This window comes from Rhinatrema bivittatum, chromosome 4, assembly GCF_901001135.1.
Source record: "Rhinatrema bivittatum chromosome 4, aRhiBiv1.1, whole genome shotgun sequence".
NCBI classification, from domain to species: Eukaryota; Metazoa; Chordata; class Amphibia; order Gymnophiona; family Rhinatrematidae; genus Rhinatrema; species Rhinatrema bivittatum.
The window spans coordinates 192,963,105-192,978,959 of record NC_042618.1 but is presented as its reverse complement, the minus strand read 5'-3'; the positions used below and the strand labels follow the sequence as shown (position 1 = coordinate 192,978,959).

The window sequence follows — 15,855 nt, the reverse complement described above, 5'->3', positions numbered from 1 at the left end:
CCCCGAAACGCCCCGCCCCGCCCTGAAACGCTGCATCATCGGGTCCCGCCCCCGACATGCCCCCTTCCGAAAACCCCGGGATCTACGCGCGTCCCGGGGTTCTGCGCGCGCCGGCGGCCTATGGAAAATAGGCGTGCCGGCGCGCAAGGCCCTGCTCACGTAAATCCGGGCGGATTTACGCGAGCAGGGCTTTGAAAATCCGCCCGTATGTATTTAATGACATTTTTTTACCTGCCCTTCTTACATTCAGATAGGGGTACATTAAAAACACACATAATATAATAACAAACTAATAAAATAAATTGTTAGGTAAGTCAGCAATATGAGTAAAGCCAAATATCATATAGCATGGATATACATGGAAACAACAGGCATAAAGTAACAACTAGTCGATAAAATAGTGACAAGAATTGTGGCATACATGGAACTAGCAGGTATACAGTAATAATTAGCCAGAGATGTCGCTAATGAGTAGTTCAACATTATGAATCATATCAAACAGCGGATAACATGAACGCTAGGGATCGCAGGGAGGATTTATAGGTTGTTCAAGAGGGCTAAGTGAATTCCAGAAGGGAGTAGCGTTGGGAAGTATAAAATGTTGTTTCTTGTTGGGAAAGCATTTTTAAAGAGGTAGGTCTTTAATGATTTTTTAAAGAAGTCTCTTTCATGGAGGAATCTCACTTCTTTTGGTAGACTATTCCACAGGAGTGGACCTCCCAAGAAGAAGGCCTATTGTCTGGTTTCATCGAGATGGGTCACCTTCAGAAATGGAACATTGAGTAGCATTGAGTTTGTCAACCTAAGGGACCATGGCGGGGTATGGATTTTTAGTATTGAGGAAATCCAGGGGGAGTTATTCACTCATCTTTATGTTGTATAAAGATGAGTGAATAATCATAGCAAGCTTGTATTGTATGCGGTGAGAGATTGGGAGCCAGTGTAATCTTTGAAGGACTGGGGTGATGTGTTCATATATGGGAGTGCCAGTTAGAAATCTTGCTGCCGAGTTTTGTATGATCTGTCAGGGCTGTGTAGCATATCCTGGGAGACCTATTAGCAGAGAGTTGTAGTAATCTAAACCAGAGAGAACAGAAGACAGGACAGAAGAGGTTTCAGGTGACGGAATAGGCGCAGTTTGTAAAAAGTTGAATTGGTAACAGTCTTTATGTGATCCCATAAAGACAGGGAGGGGTCATTTGGCGCCATTTGGCGCCGGCCATCCAGTGCTCCTACCATGTGACAGGGGCCGGCCAATGGCACGGATACCCTGTCTCATGGTAAGGGCAAAGGGCCATCGGCGCCATTTTGATTAGTGGCAGCCGACGGCCCAGGAGCAGGAGATCGCTCCCGCGACGCCCACTGGACCACCAGGTACCTGTAAAATGTTTTTGGGGGGTTGGGAGGGTGGGGGAAGCAAAGGGATTAGTTTTAAAGGGTCGGGGTGGGTTTTTTGTTTATCGGCTCTGGCGCAGCCGATAAACAAAACCGCGATCGGGCCCGATGAAAAAAACTCACATGTGAATCGGAACCGGAATCCAAACCGATTCCGGTTCCGATTCACATCTCTACACAATAGTCTCTTAGAAGCAGCCCAGTAGCTGGAAAGGATTAGGCCCTCGAGGAGCGAGTAACTTGTTCCAGGGAACGCTCTGAGAGAGAGATGGTAACTCACTGGTGTAGTAGGCAGCGATGACTTCCTGGCAGAAGTAGTATTCAGTAGCAAGTCCGAGTACTTTGGCCCTCGAGGAGCGAGTACCGGTTCCAGACTGTGATCTGAAAAGCAAAGAGAAAGCGAGGCTCCCGAGGAGCGGGTACCCCTGGTAAGTCCTAGGAGGCAGAGTAGCAAGGAAACCCTTTGCTAACTCAATTAGTTAGCGATATCAGAGACCTTAAATATCCGGTGGAGATGACGTCACCTCAGGGGGGCGCCCCTGAGGTTTGCCCCACTGCTGGTACTTGAGTCGGGGCCGCGCCGTGCCCTTAGGCTGCTGATAAACATGGCAGAGTGCGGCGTCTATCCAGTCCAGGGATGCTGGAGGAGAACGGCACGATGACGCCGCGGCAGCCAAACTTCTAACAGGCACAGAGGGAGTCGCCAAAGAGGTAAGGTGGGTGTAATGGAGACGTCGGGCAGCGACGGTCGCAACACCAGCCATGCGCGTAACCCTTGTTACGCACAGAACTGCCAGGCCTCTTTGAAGGAGCAGGCCTGGGGGCGTGTTCTGGATGGGAGGGGAGGGTCAGCGCCATTCATCGCTGTCCTGGCTGCCGGCATGCACAACTTACTTCAGGTCGGGCCCTGAAGTAAGTTGGAAGACAAAAACAAAAAAGGAAAAAGGTCGGATTTAGGGATTGGGAAGGAGAGGGAAAGGGAAGGGAAGGGAAGCGGAAGGGAGGTTAGGGTAGGGGTGTACCCTCCCAGTCCGCTCCTTAATTGGAGCGGAACTAGGGAAGGCTGGGATGTGTCGCCGCGCAAATTTTGCATTAATGCCCCCCCCCCCTGCGCACGCCGCCCACACATACACACGCAGATTATGCAATCTGGCACGTATGTGTGCGCGGCCCACTTATTATATAACATGCACATGCTGGCATGAACATGTTATAAAATCGCTGCATCCATGTGTACACGCTGGGAAGCACGCACACACATGGACGCGCGTGCACTTCTTTGAAAATCTACCCCATACAGTATCTCTCTACCATGCTCAGTCACTCAGTCTCTCTCTGCCACTCAAGCACATAAACAGAAATACACACATACATATAGGCTGTCTCTCTCTCTCTCTCTGCCATGTTCATTTACACACACACACGCACAGACTGACTCTCTCTGCCATTCTCATTCATACAACAGAAACACATACACACACTGTCTCTGCCATGATCAATCACACATAAGCACACCTAGGCTGTCTCTCTCTACCACAGGCTCAAGCACACAGACACACACACATACTATCTCTTTCTTACTTGTTTCTCCCATCTCGAAGCACAAGGAGCAGGAACAGGAACAGCAGCAGCAGCAGCAGCAGCAGTGACCTCCCCCTTCAGGCTCATGGCTTACCAGATTTTTCCTCCTTCTAGTCTTAGGGCGGGCTGGCCTGCTTCTGCTGTTGCTCTTGAAGGAAGATCAGTGCTGGATCTTCGGGCCAATGGCCACGCTGCTCCTGCCTGCGGGGGAAGAGGACTCCGCAGGCCATGCTGCTTCTGTACCTGAATGTTGGGTGGAGGAAGACAGATGATTCTTTGGTGGTCCCGCAGACTGCGCTGTTGCAGTTGGGCAGGGCAGGCCAATGCATCATCTTCCAGTTAGCGAGCTGTGCTTCCTGCTTCCGATGATTATTCTCAAAGCCCCATTGACCTCGCTGCTCCTGACTGCAGGGAGGGGATCTTACACAGACCACCTCCGCTGAGCAGCAGGGTTGATATTTTTGTTCTGATATGTCTCTTCCTCCTACAAAGATGGCCTGGAGGAGACGGGGGACACCAAGAGCAGAAACAGAATCTCTTCTTCTTCTCTCCCCGGCAGCAGAGCTCTTGAGGACCAAAGGCGATATCGTGAGGAAGAAAGGCTCTTTTTAGCCACATCGTATGAGAGAGTGGTGGCTCCCCATGGTGGATGGCGCCTATGGCCATTGTCATTTCGGCCATAGGCTAGCTACGGCTCTGCTGCATTCCTCCAGGTTTTGAAGTTATTTTAGGTGCTGCACTATAAGTCAGGCAAGGCCCCACTCTGCTGTGGTTGAGAGACTTGAAAGTCAATATGCACTTTGCATAGGTGGAAAACATTGATCAACAAACCTCATTCACCAGGCTCTCTGGGAAAAGATCAGGGAGCTATAAGTCTGGTTTTCTGATTGCCAGTTCTGAGAAATTCATGCTACTAAACAGTAACAGGTTAGAGGCTAGGAAAAAATCAGATTACTATTTGTTTCCTGTAGGTGTAAGGTCTGTTTAGAGATTACAAAGCTGTGGAGAGTCTTACAAATGCCTGGCAAGATATTTTTAGGCATACTATATTATCATGTGGTCTCTGTTTGAAGCCAGAAGGATATTATGGTACTTTCCTTGGATGACCTTTGTTTAGTAGTGCATGGTTGTACATTTTGTTCTCTGCTGGCAAAGAGCTGGATTGAATGGGTATTGGATAAAGGCATTTGTTTCCTGAACCTGTGATGGTGCACACATCTGACATCTGTTTGTGTCTGAAGATATTTTCCACTGTATTTCTAACATGTAGCCCACTTTACAATATTTTAAGAAATGAGAAACAGAAAGTGAGAAGGTGAAAGGCAACTGCAAGACTGGTGGTACAGAAATACTTTTCCATTTTGTCTTGTTTTTTAAATACATTATTTGTTTTGTTTCTTTTAGTTTCTTTAAAAAGAAAAAAAAAAGCCCAAACAAACATGAAAGTTAAAAAATAAAACAAAAGCAAAAAAAAAAAAAAGGTTAGGGTCTGTAGTGAAATCCTCACTGCCCAACCTGTGGTTTGGGCAGGACTGGAAAATAATATAGACAAAGGCATTTTCAACTAGGGATGAGTACAAAAAAATTTGTTTGCTTTGTTTTTTTTTTCTCATTTTGCTTCTTTTTTCATTAATTTTTATTTTGTTTGTTGCTTGTGTCATTTAATTTATGTAAAATAAAAAAATATAAACAACAAATGAAACAAAAATGGGAATAACAAGTGAGATGATCAAATTTGCTGAATGCACAAAATTATTCAAAGTTGTGAATTATGGAAGATTTTGTGAAATTGCAAGAGGACCTTTCAAAACTGGGAGACTGGGCATGCAAATGGCAAATGAAATTTAATGTAGACAAGTGCAAAGTGATGTACTTAGGAAAGCATAACCCAAATTATAGCTACATAATGCAAAGTTCCACTTTAATGATCACTACTTCAGGAAAAGGATCTAGGCATCATTGTTGATAATACATTGAAATCTTCTGCTCAGTGTGTAGCAGCAGCCAAGAAAGCAAATAGAATGCTAGAGTTTATTAGGAAAGGAAGGGAGAATAAAACAGAGAATATCATAATGCCTCTGTATTGCTCTATGATTCAACCTCATCTTGAATATTGTGTTCAGTTCTGGTCACTACATCTCAAGAAAGATATAGCAGAATTAGAAAAGGTACAGAGAAGGATGTCCAAAATGATAAAGGGGATGGAACAATTCCCCTACGAAGGAAGGCTAAAGAGGCTAGGACTCTTCAGCTTGGAGAAGATATGGCTGAGGGGAGATATGATAGAGGTCTATAAAATGAGTGGACTGGAATGAGTAAATGTTAATCAGTTGTTTAATCTTTTGAAAAGTACAAAGATCAGGGGACACACAATGACGTTACTAGGTAATTCATTTAAAACTAATAAGAGAAAATATGTTTGTAGTTAATGCATAATTAAGCTCTGGAATTCATTGCCAGAAATATTTATTTATTTATTTAGTTGTATACCATCACTCTGTATACAATCATGGTGAAAGCTATTAGTGTAGCTGTGTTTTGGCCAAGTTCCTAGAAGAAAAGTCCATTAACCATTATTAAGGTAGAGTTGCAGAAATCCCCTGCTTATTCTTCCGATAAGCAGCTTGGAATCTATCTACCCCTTGGAATCCTGTTAGTACTTGTGACCCAGACTGGCCACTTTTGGAAACAGGATATTGGGCTTGATGGACCTTTGGTCTGATCCAATATGGCAAGTCTTATGCTCTTATAAAGAAAAAAGAATAAAAAACAAAATAAAAATAATTGTCAGATCTGGGCCACATTTTCTCTCCAACTATGAAACAAGAAGGACCTCCCAGATCCTGTCCCCATTGTCCATCGCCCCCATGGATGCCTCATACTACATCCAGGGTATAAAAATGCGATGGACATCATCCCAAATTTGTCCTGTGCTACTGGTGTCTATTCCATAATGGTGCTGGTTGATCCAAGGCCAACACCATTTTGAATGTGTGCCCATATAGCAAAATGGCATCTACGTCAGTGCTGGCTGGTAACATTATGTTACATGTCAAAAATTCAAAATGGCACCAGGGCCAATGCAATGGTATTAACACCCTAGGCATCCCCCCTCCTCAGCCCCAGTCCCAGTCCCAGCCCCAGCCACAATCTCCCTCCCCACTTCCCAGCCCATCCACACAAGTAAAAATTATGTATTTATAACAAATTTACATAAAAAGACATTCAAAGTAAGCATGTTAATATGATATACAATTTATAATATACATATATGTCAATTAGAAAACCCTGCTAAAAGGCAAAAAAGATACTCAGAACCCATATAATAGTAGGCTTATTGTAACATGTGTTTGGTGTTAGTTAGGAATATAGTAAACCAAACCTTCCATACCAAAAGAGCACTAATTACCAGCACTTAAACAATAACAACCCTACCTATGTAAAAGCAATACTGTAAATATTATACCAGGTCCTAAAACACCAGTAAACCTCCTATTACAAAACAGAACAAACCTAGCTGCCATAGAACCCTACACAGAAACCACACACTAGCAGAATACCTCAAATCCAATCACACATGCACAACACAGACAAACCCTAACCAAATACAGAATAATGAGACCATAAGGTAAAAATTAAAAATACGCAGACAAAAACTTGAACTGGAAACCACAAACACTATATTCTGTAGGCAGCACAGCAATGGAAAAACAGAAACACTGCCATTCTTCATAAAATATGAAACAATAAAATCAAGAAATATAAGACATCAATAACAGTAAAACCATACTATTAACAAAATTTTCAAAATAGTTGACAAATAGAATGAAATCTAATAATTTAAAAACTCATCAAAATTTTTTTTTAAAGTTTCAAACTCCAAAAAATATACTGAAAAACAGCAGACACATCAAATAATGCTAAATGATTTATTTATTTATTTATTTATTTTTGGTTTTTATATACCGGAAGTTCCTGTATACAATACATATCACTCCGGTTCACATTTAACAGAGATAACTATCGCCGGGGAGGCGGTTTACATGGAACATATCGAATATAGTGAACGGATAATCTATAATCTATAATAAAGTACAATCTATTATGAAATAACTAGGATCAACTTAGAGCACAACTTGGAACATATAACTGAAGGAATATAAGCAATATAGACATTACATTATTGCTGTAAGACAAGGGTGGTTGTTGTTCAGGGTAATTGTCAATAATGTACATAACTCAGCACATTCATGATAAGTTGGTTTGCCTATTTATACCTATATTTTAAGCTGCACAGTATATAAAACACCGCATACACTACCTTAAAAGTATACGCGTAAGTTCCAATCACGTCTTTGTTTTTAATAAGATATTCTCTACTGTGTCCTCAGAAGAGGCAGATGTTATGGGGGCTACACATAGCCCAATGTGTTCATTCTTGTCTCAGCTGCTGTTTGTGCGTTTCTCTTTCTCTCATCCTCTGTGTGTCTGAGATGATGAAGCTAACAAAGATATAAAATCAGTCACTCTCCAAACTTGGGAACTTTTGATTTCCAGATGCCCTGAGATTGTGGTAGATTAGCTGATAGGGTGGGAAGCTGGGGTTATGATACACAAACATTCTCCTTTTTCTCTCATATTTACATACACACTCATACACACATACACATTCATTATCTCTCACATATGCACTCTATACTATATACACACACCCACACACAAATGCTCTCTCACTCTCACACTCACTTTCCCTCACATAGACACACCCTCATTCACTCAGACAGGTTCCCTCTCTCTCTTGTCTCATTCACACGTACATCCTCATACAAATTGCCACTCTTTCTTACTCCCTCATAAAGACTCCCTCTTTCTCTCTCTCACACACACACAAACACCCTCACACAGGCTCCCTCTGTCTCTCTCACATCTCCACACACACTGATTCTCTCTGTCTCTTGTCCACACATACAGACACACACACAGACGATCCCTCTCTTTGTCACACACATATCCTCTCATAGGCTCCCTCTCTTACACACAGGTACCCTCACTTCCACTTACTCCCACACATATACGTAAACACACACAGACAAGCACCCTTATATGTACACACACACACACCCTTCCAATCTCTCACTCACTCACATAGGCTCTCAGATCCATTCTGGGTCTTTCCTTCTTTCCGCAGGCAGTATGGGCTCCATTCCCCAGCTCTCTCTGGCCTCTCTTTCTCGTTTGTCTTCTGCAGTTGACGGTAAGAGCTCTATCTGCAACCTTGTCTCTTAATTTTCTGCCTCCAATGAGAGAGCGTTTTTCCCAGGCCTCTTTTGATCTTCTGCTGCTGATGGGATGAGCTCCACTAGCAGCTCTGCTGGGCCTATCTTTAAATTTGGGCCATAAGCAGCTACTATTTATCCCGCCCCCCCCCCCCCCCAATGGTTCACTCTATGCGATCGCCTAGTTCACCTAGTGGAAACGCTAGACCTGAATGGCACCAACCGAGGATCAGCTGGTGCCATTCTGGAGTAGGTGGTCACTGGGGAATGGGGATTGCTCTGGACCCCGGCATTGCAGTTGAGTCTAGGGGGGCTGAGGGGACTGCTGTGAAGGAGATAGGTGGGAGAAAACCTGAGGGGGGTGTTTTTTAAACCAAGTGGCTTAGCTTGTAAAAATGGCAGCATGAAGCAAAATAAAAAACATATGACATTTCATTTTTGTTTTTTCTTTTGTTTAACTTTGCAAATGCAGTAGGAAATCTCTTTGACACTTCCTGTTTCGTTTCAAAATACAGCAGGTCCCTATGATAGTTTCCATGTAAAACTATCTGCAGAGAGAGTACATGCCTTTTACCTACTAAAAGGTGTCTGTATTCCTTCTTTTTGAAATGTAACCCCTGGGAGTGAAAACTCAGGATAATGGAGCTAAAGGCTGACATCTCCGTGTATACCCTACTTACACAGTTCTCACCAGGTGTTCAAATCAATCTGAGTGTCCAAGGCTCCCTCTAGGCCCTTTGGCATTATATAGCTGTTTGTTACACTGCCTTTCAAGTCCCTTTGTAAACAGCACTGATAATCTTCAAAAGTCATGTAATGCTGGAAACTGGGTGGTTTCCTACTTAAGTTTACTAATAGGTTGCAAAATGCAGTGATTTTTGTTATTACAGCTCTTGCCATTAAATCCAATTTATTTACATGTGGAAAGTTAATACATTTGTGACCTTACTCTTCCAGTCAAAGTCTTTATTTATTTATTTATTTATTTGACAGCTTTTCTATACCGACATTAGAAAGCACATCATATCGGTTTACATCTCAACAGTAGGCGGAAAATTACAATGAACGGGGGGGGGGAACAACAACAAGAGAAACATGTAGCAGGAGGCTCTGATGGGGAGCCTGAGAAGTTGAACAGGAGAGGTAACAAAAACTCGATAGGTAACATATTTACATAATGCATATTGCTTGGAGCGAAACGAAGATAGCTGAAATGCGGGAGAGGTGGACGAGGGAGGAACATGGATTTAGTCTGGAAATGCCTGGTGGAAGAGCCAGGTTTTTAGCATTTTCTTGAATTTAAAAGGGCAAGGCTTCAGGTGGAGGTTTGTAGGTAGAGCATTCCAGTGAGTGGGGCCAGCAATTGAGAGGGCGCGGTCCCTTGTTTCTTAATAATTTGACTCCTTACTTCTCCTCAATTTGTAATTTAATCTTCAGTTTCTTCCCCTAGGTAATGGTTAGAAATTTGTTCCCAGTTATTAGAATGACAAAGTCCCAGTTCTCATATCTCTGTTCTCCACTCCTCTATAGGTTCCAGGTTTGTACTATGTACCACCCACCCTTAGCCCAGATGTTCCTCAGCTAAGTCAGTATGCTTCCTAACTCCTCCTCCTTACTAGTAATGGATATGAGTCCATTTATCCTCAAAGACACAACTTATCCTCCTCCTTTACAACATATCTTTACAACATATCCTGGACCTGTATACTTGTGTTAATGTATTCTGCCTTGAGGCGACTGTTTTAATGTATTTCCGCCCTGGAGGCGACTGTTCAGTTCCTTGTAAACCGGTGCGATATGTATTCTTTACAGGAACATCGGTATATAAAAATTAAAAATAAATAAATAAATAAATATCTTTTCTAAGTGAAAGGCATCTCTTTCTTTAAATAACTAAAAATCTGTGAGTCCTGGGCCCTAGGGATCTCAGCAATAAATTATCACATGGGAAAATCTTTCTCAAAAGAGAAACCAAAAGAGAGAAAGGAAGGGTTGACAAACTTCCTTCTCTAATAACAGAAAGATCTTCAGAATTCTAGTCCAATAAAATGCACTAAGATACTCTGTCTCCAATTCTTTACCCAGGTCTCTGTCAGTGAGAATATCAGAGTCCTTTTCCCAGAAATGTAAGCAAAAGTGGGGATCTACACAGACAGGGCTACCCCACAGCAGGGCAACTTAGGAAAAATTGAAAGAGAGATGGTGAAGGGGTTTATAAAGACTATGGACCCACCATCTGATTCTCCCACATCGGGGAGCCCAAAGCCCTACCCCCTACTCACAGGGACAGCTACTTTGAAACCGATGTGCGGACGCACATTGGTGTGCATATGTCAGCTCGCACCCAGGGACGTGGCCATTTTATAACATACATGCGTATATGCGTGCAGGTTGTGAAACAGCCTGGCCACGCCCACATGTGCACCAAATTTTAAATGGGCGCACCACGTAAATAAGGGGATTTTAAAAAGGGCACATGCTGATGCTATTCCCAGTTTTACTAGTTCGTCCCTAGGCCCAGTTAAGAGATAGGTCCTCCAAACCCCCATTAGTTTAATAGCCTTCACTCCCCATAGTTAGCCCCGACCCTAAAACCCTTTATTTTTTTTTTAACTTACATGCCATCCACAGCAATAGTAAAGTTAAGCAGCAGGGGCCTTTGGTACGTGCCAGATTGTGTGACTATTTATGAGCACATCTCAGGTTCACACCCCAAAATGGTCTTGCTCCACCCAGCCCATGCCCACCCTTTGAAGATGTGCGTGCTCCGGGAGAGACACGCGTATCTCGGTGGCTTTTAAAATCCATTCGGTGTGTGTGAGCCTGACTTATTTCGTGCATCCCCTAATTAATTAATGCATGCATCGGGTTTTAAAATTCACCTTTAAACCCTCTGTACCTCCACAGACGTTTTGGTTTAATCCTATGGTTCCTTACAGAAAACTGGTGCTGGTTCGAATTAAACTGGAGTCTGGAAGGAGCTGCCGAATAAAAAAAAAAAAAAGAATTGCAATTATACTTGAAAGATATCTTTTTCTCTCAAATATAGTTTTGGCTTCCTGCCCCCATGCAGTTTTAAATCCTTCTTTAATGATCAAAATAATATTAAAACAAAAATTGAACCTCCAAACCCACTAAATCAAACTATTGCATGCTGATGTTATTATTTGAAGCTGTGGAAACCAATGCTGGGAAAAAAAGTGGATACCAGCCCCCCTCCTCAAGTTCAGACCAGTTAAAATTAAGCTAGAAGCTCGCAAGAACAGAATGAAGTTGTCAGGTCAAAAGAAAAAGAAATATTGACTAGCTTGTTTGTCTTAACTCTGATTATTGCTTTTTTGCTTTTAGTATTTTTTCAATTTTAAATCATAAATTGGGGTATGCTTTATTATTTCCAGGCCCTTTTTTTCCATTTAGTACATCACCTGGAACTGTGTATGCTAAGCTTGAATTTTGTAAGTGTAATGACATTCAGTACAGCAGCACCACAATTCACTCGCTTTCTTCCTTTTTTTTTTCTATAATAAATGAACAGACCAATGAATGTGTTTTAAAGATTTATTACAGTGAGATCTGACTCATAACAAATATTTATTTTATTTATTTATTTATTTATTTATTTAAGGTTTTTGCATACCGGCATTCATGATACAATCACATCATGCTGGTTTACATTTAAATAGGGGTGCGATATAGACATCAAACTTGAACTATAGTGCAGAAGAAAGCAGTTACAAATAACAAGGACTGTTGAACTGGGAGAAGAGAGAAATAAAGGAAAAGGTTAATAACGGCAAACATTATTTACAAAGAGATGAAGTTGAGTTGACTTTGTAATGTAAGTAGATGGAGAAGGGCATTAATTGGAGTCCGGAAAAGCTTGCTTAAACAGCCAAGTCTTAAGTCTTTTCCTAAAGGTTGGGAGGCAGGGCTCCTGTCTGTGATCGGGGGGGATGGAGTTCCATAATGGTGGACCAGCTGTAGAGAGGGCTCGATCTCTTAAGGTAATATGTCTAGTGGTTTTAGTGGGAGGTACCTGGATTGATCCTCTGTATGCGTCTCTGGTGGGTCTTGAGGAGTTGTGTAATTGGAGAGGGATTTGTAGGTCAATTGTGGTGTGTTGATGGATGGTTTTGTATATAATGGAGATGGATTTGTGGATGATTCTGAAGTGGATTGGTAACCAATGTAGATCTTTTAGAATTGGAGAGATATGGTCTCTTTTCCTAGTGTTTGTCAGTAAACGTGCTGCCGCATTTTGTACCATCTGAAGCGGTACATGATATGCTGCATGACTGTGTGTGGGAACCGATATGTGGGTACATGATATGCTGTGTGGGTACATGATATGCTATGTGGGTACATGTGTGGGTACATGTGTGGGTACATGATATGCTATGTGGGTACATGTGTACATTTGTGGGTACATGATATGATATGTGGGTACATTTGTGGGTACATGTGTACATGTGTGGGTACATGATATGCTGTGTGGGTACATGTGTGGGTACATGATATGATATGTGTGTACATGTGTGGGTACATGATATGCTGTGTGGGTACATGTGTACATGTGTGGGTACATGATATGATATGTGGTTACATGTGTGGGTACATGATATGCTGCATGACTGGGTGTGGGAACTGATGCTTCCTTTTATTATAACCAATATTTGTTATTTAGGGATTCATTATAAGGCACTACTGTACAATATTAGGGGCACAATATGAAAGATGTATTTTACCTGCTGAAATTAACTTAAAACCAGACAGCAAAGAAAAATATTTAGGGTTTTTTTTTTTTATTTGTCAGTTTAAATCAATTTTATGCAATGTTTTCTCAGTGTAAATATTCCTGTTTCCTAAATAGAAAAGAGAAACCAGACGACTGCTTGAAAAACAGTTACTGGAAATCAATCAAACTGCCTTTTTATTTATGATGGTTAAAACTCCCTGCGAATATGGGCTGGTTAAATCCTCGTCTCTTACTAGAAATGATTCTTATCTTGCTTAAAAATGGATTGTGGATGGAAAAATCTCTTTGACTGGTAATCTTTGGGAACAGACCCAAGGTTCTTGCATCCGCTCCCTCTACACGTTCCAGCACCTCCATAGAGTCCTTTCTCATTCTCAGATATCAGCCAATTCCTTAACAGTCGCATCACCACCCCGACCTGAGACCGAATTAGGCCTTTGATCTCCTCTGTTTGATATACACCATTGCTATTCATTGTTCAATGCCATTGTTTCATATCTAGGTATCAACTTTATAAATAAAACAAGATATTGCTGAAGTGCAGTGGAAGCTAAAGATTTTTTTTTTTTGGTTATTGTGGTCCTGGGCAGGGATGACTGAGTCACTTTAGAGTAGGATAGGGGAATCTGTGTTTGCCAAACCAAACCTATTAGATTACATTGTGGGTTCAAGTTTTGGCACAAAACGTAGTGTCTTAAGTTGCATTATTTTATTTTCTCTAGAAGTTTATGTTGAAGAAAGCAGGGGCTTTTTCAGCCAATAGAAAAGTTCTTCCAACTCCATCCTTCCTTTGCTTGAAAGAGCCCCTGCACATGCAGTGCCAGGCACTGTGCAATAGAAATAATTTACTATACACATAGAGCACATGAAAAAACAATGTGCGTGTGTGTGCGTGTGTGTGTGTGTGCATGGGGGGGTGCAGATTGATGATTATTCAGTTTACAATCAACCTTTTTCATGCAATGCTTTCTAACTTTAGTAATATTCCTGGAAGAAGCAGTAGGATTAAATAAGCATTTTCAAAGCTTGGAAGTGTTCTGTAAAATTCAAAGAGGTTGATATTCAAAGGCATTTATTTGGATAACTCAACAGCTTTCTGGATAAATGCCAATATTTGAAAATTGGGGCCATTTATCTGGATAAAATTTATTTTGATAAACTGTAGGCATTTTGGGCTGGAGTTGAGATCACTAAATAACTTAGGCCTGGATTTTCTAAAATCGCAGGCCTTAGTGAATCACGCGGTACTGGGGGGCGGGGGGTGAAGCTGCCGGTGCGATCGCTGCCGGCTTTCACAAACCAATAGCGCCACTGTGAAAGGTGGCGATATTGGGTGCGTTACTGGCGGCGATAAGGGGCCTTACCTTTTCGCCGTCAGCGATGTCTTTGCCGCGTCCGCCCCAGTGCCGCCCCAACTCCTCCCCTTCCGGTGCCGACTCCACCCCGACTCCGCCCCAATCTAGCTATCTCATGTGAAAAGTCCCTTTTCGTGTGCAAAAGCTATAGAAAATGACCCCCTTATTCGACTATTTCTAGATGTGTGCAGGAGCAGGGTTAACATTATCCTGCAACATGTTCCCAGAAAACTTTAACTGTACTGGCTATATTCAGAGAATATAGCAAGCTTCCATTCTCACACACACCCTATATTCAGAGAATATAGCAAGTTAAGAGGTGCTTAAATGAAAAAAAATGCTTGAATTATAAAAAGACTGCCTCCCCCAAGATGTCAAAACATAATTTAAGCAAAGATGTGTTTTATTTATTTATTTTCCATACCGGCGTTCTGTAATAACAATCATGACGGTTCACAGAATTAATATTCATAAGTTAAAAAGACAGTAAAATATACTTGAACCTAAAAGCAAGATAGCAATTATCTTTTGTATCTTCCGTTAATCAATCATTAGCCCCTTTCAAATTATATCCCCAAGCATAAGGCTTTCAGAGCAATGCTGGATGCTTTGTAAACCAGATGCTAGTTCTGAGCATCTAATAACAGTAAGAGGTCTGGCATGGGGGTGGGGGGTCCAACTGGGGCAAGAGGGATAAGGTAGGGTTGACAGGGTGGGGAGTAGAGAAGAAAGTTGCCTAAGGCTTGGGATCTTTGCTTAAATTAATGCATCTCCAGTCCTTTAGTATCGGAGACACCGCATTGAAATGGCTTTCATCTTGCCAGGATGCATGCCACAGATCAAAACTGGCCGCAATGTATCTAATTGATTCCCAGTCACCACAGGGGTACCACAGGCTTCTGCCCTTTCACAATCCCTGTTCAATATATATTTGTCACCTCTTTGCAATGTCTTATCAGGTCTTGGCGTGAACTATAAAGTTTATGCGGCCGATATACAATTCTTCATCCCATTTGACACCTCATGGAAGAAAACCTTTGATCTGATAACACTATATATATATTTTTTTTTAAATATCTTTATTCAATGTGACATAACCAACTAGGATAACATCCATAATAATGCATGTTGTACAATTTTACTATAACCCTATATAACAGGACTAACAACTACAACTCCCAAATCACTCCCCCTCCCCCCCTTACTCATGGCAGTACCTCCAACCTCTTCAAGATATTGCACCACTTCATCTGGACCCTCAGAAATAGGTCAGTTTTCCTATAAAGTTTCTGGTTACCTGCCCGCAGCAAGAATTCAAAAGACAAGGTCAGGTAAAAAAAAACATCCAGGTAAATTTCATTTTGACAGTAAACATGGATATACATGGATTTTTGCTCTTGACGGTGCATCCATGCACCGTCAAGAGCAAAATCTTTATTTTTTTAACTTTATTTTTATTAAGCATTTATATTTAACAAAGCACATAAAAATA

At 41.8% G+C, this 15,855-nt stretch overlaps 1 long non-coding RNA gene across 1 annotated transcript; it reads right to left on the bottom strand.

The window, feature by feature from the left end:
* Window positions 1-7,008: 7,008 nt before the first annotated feature.
* LOC115089481 lies at window positions 7,009-15,655 on the bottom strand. The gene is made up of 3 exons (XR_003856108.1): window positions 15,581-15,655; window positions 11,135-11,233; window positions 7,009-7,478 (listed from the first exon to the last, which is right to left on the bottom strand). It is a non-coding gene; the product is annotated as an uncharacterized LOC115089481 (long non-coding RNA).
* Between the last annotated feature and the right edge of the window lie 200 nt (window positions 15,656-15,855).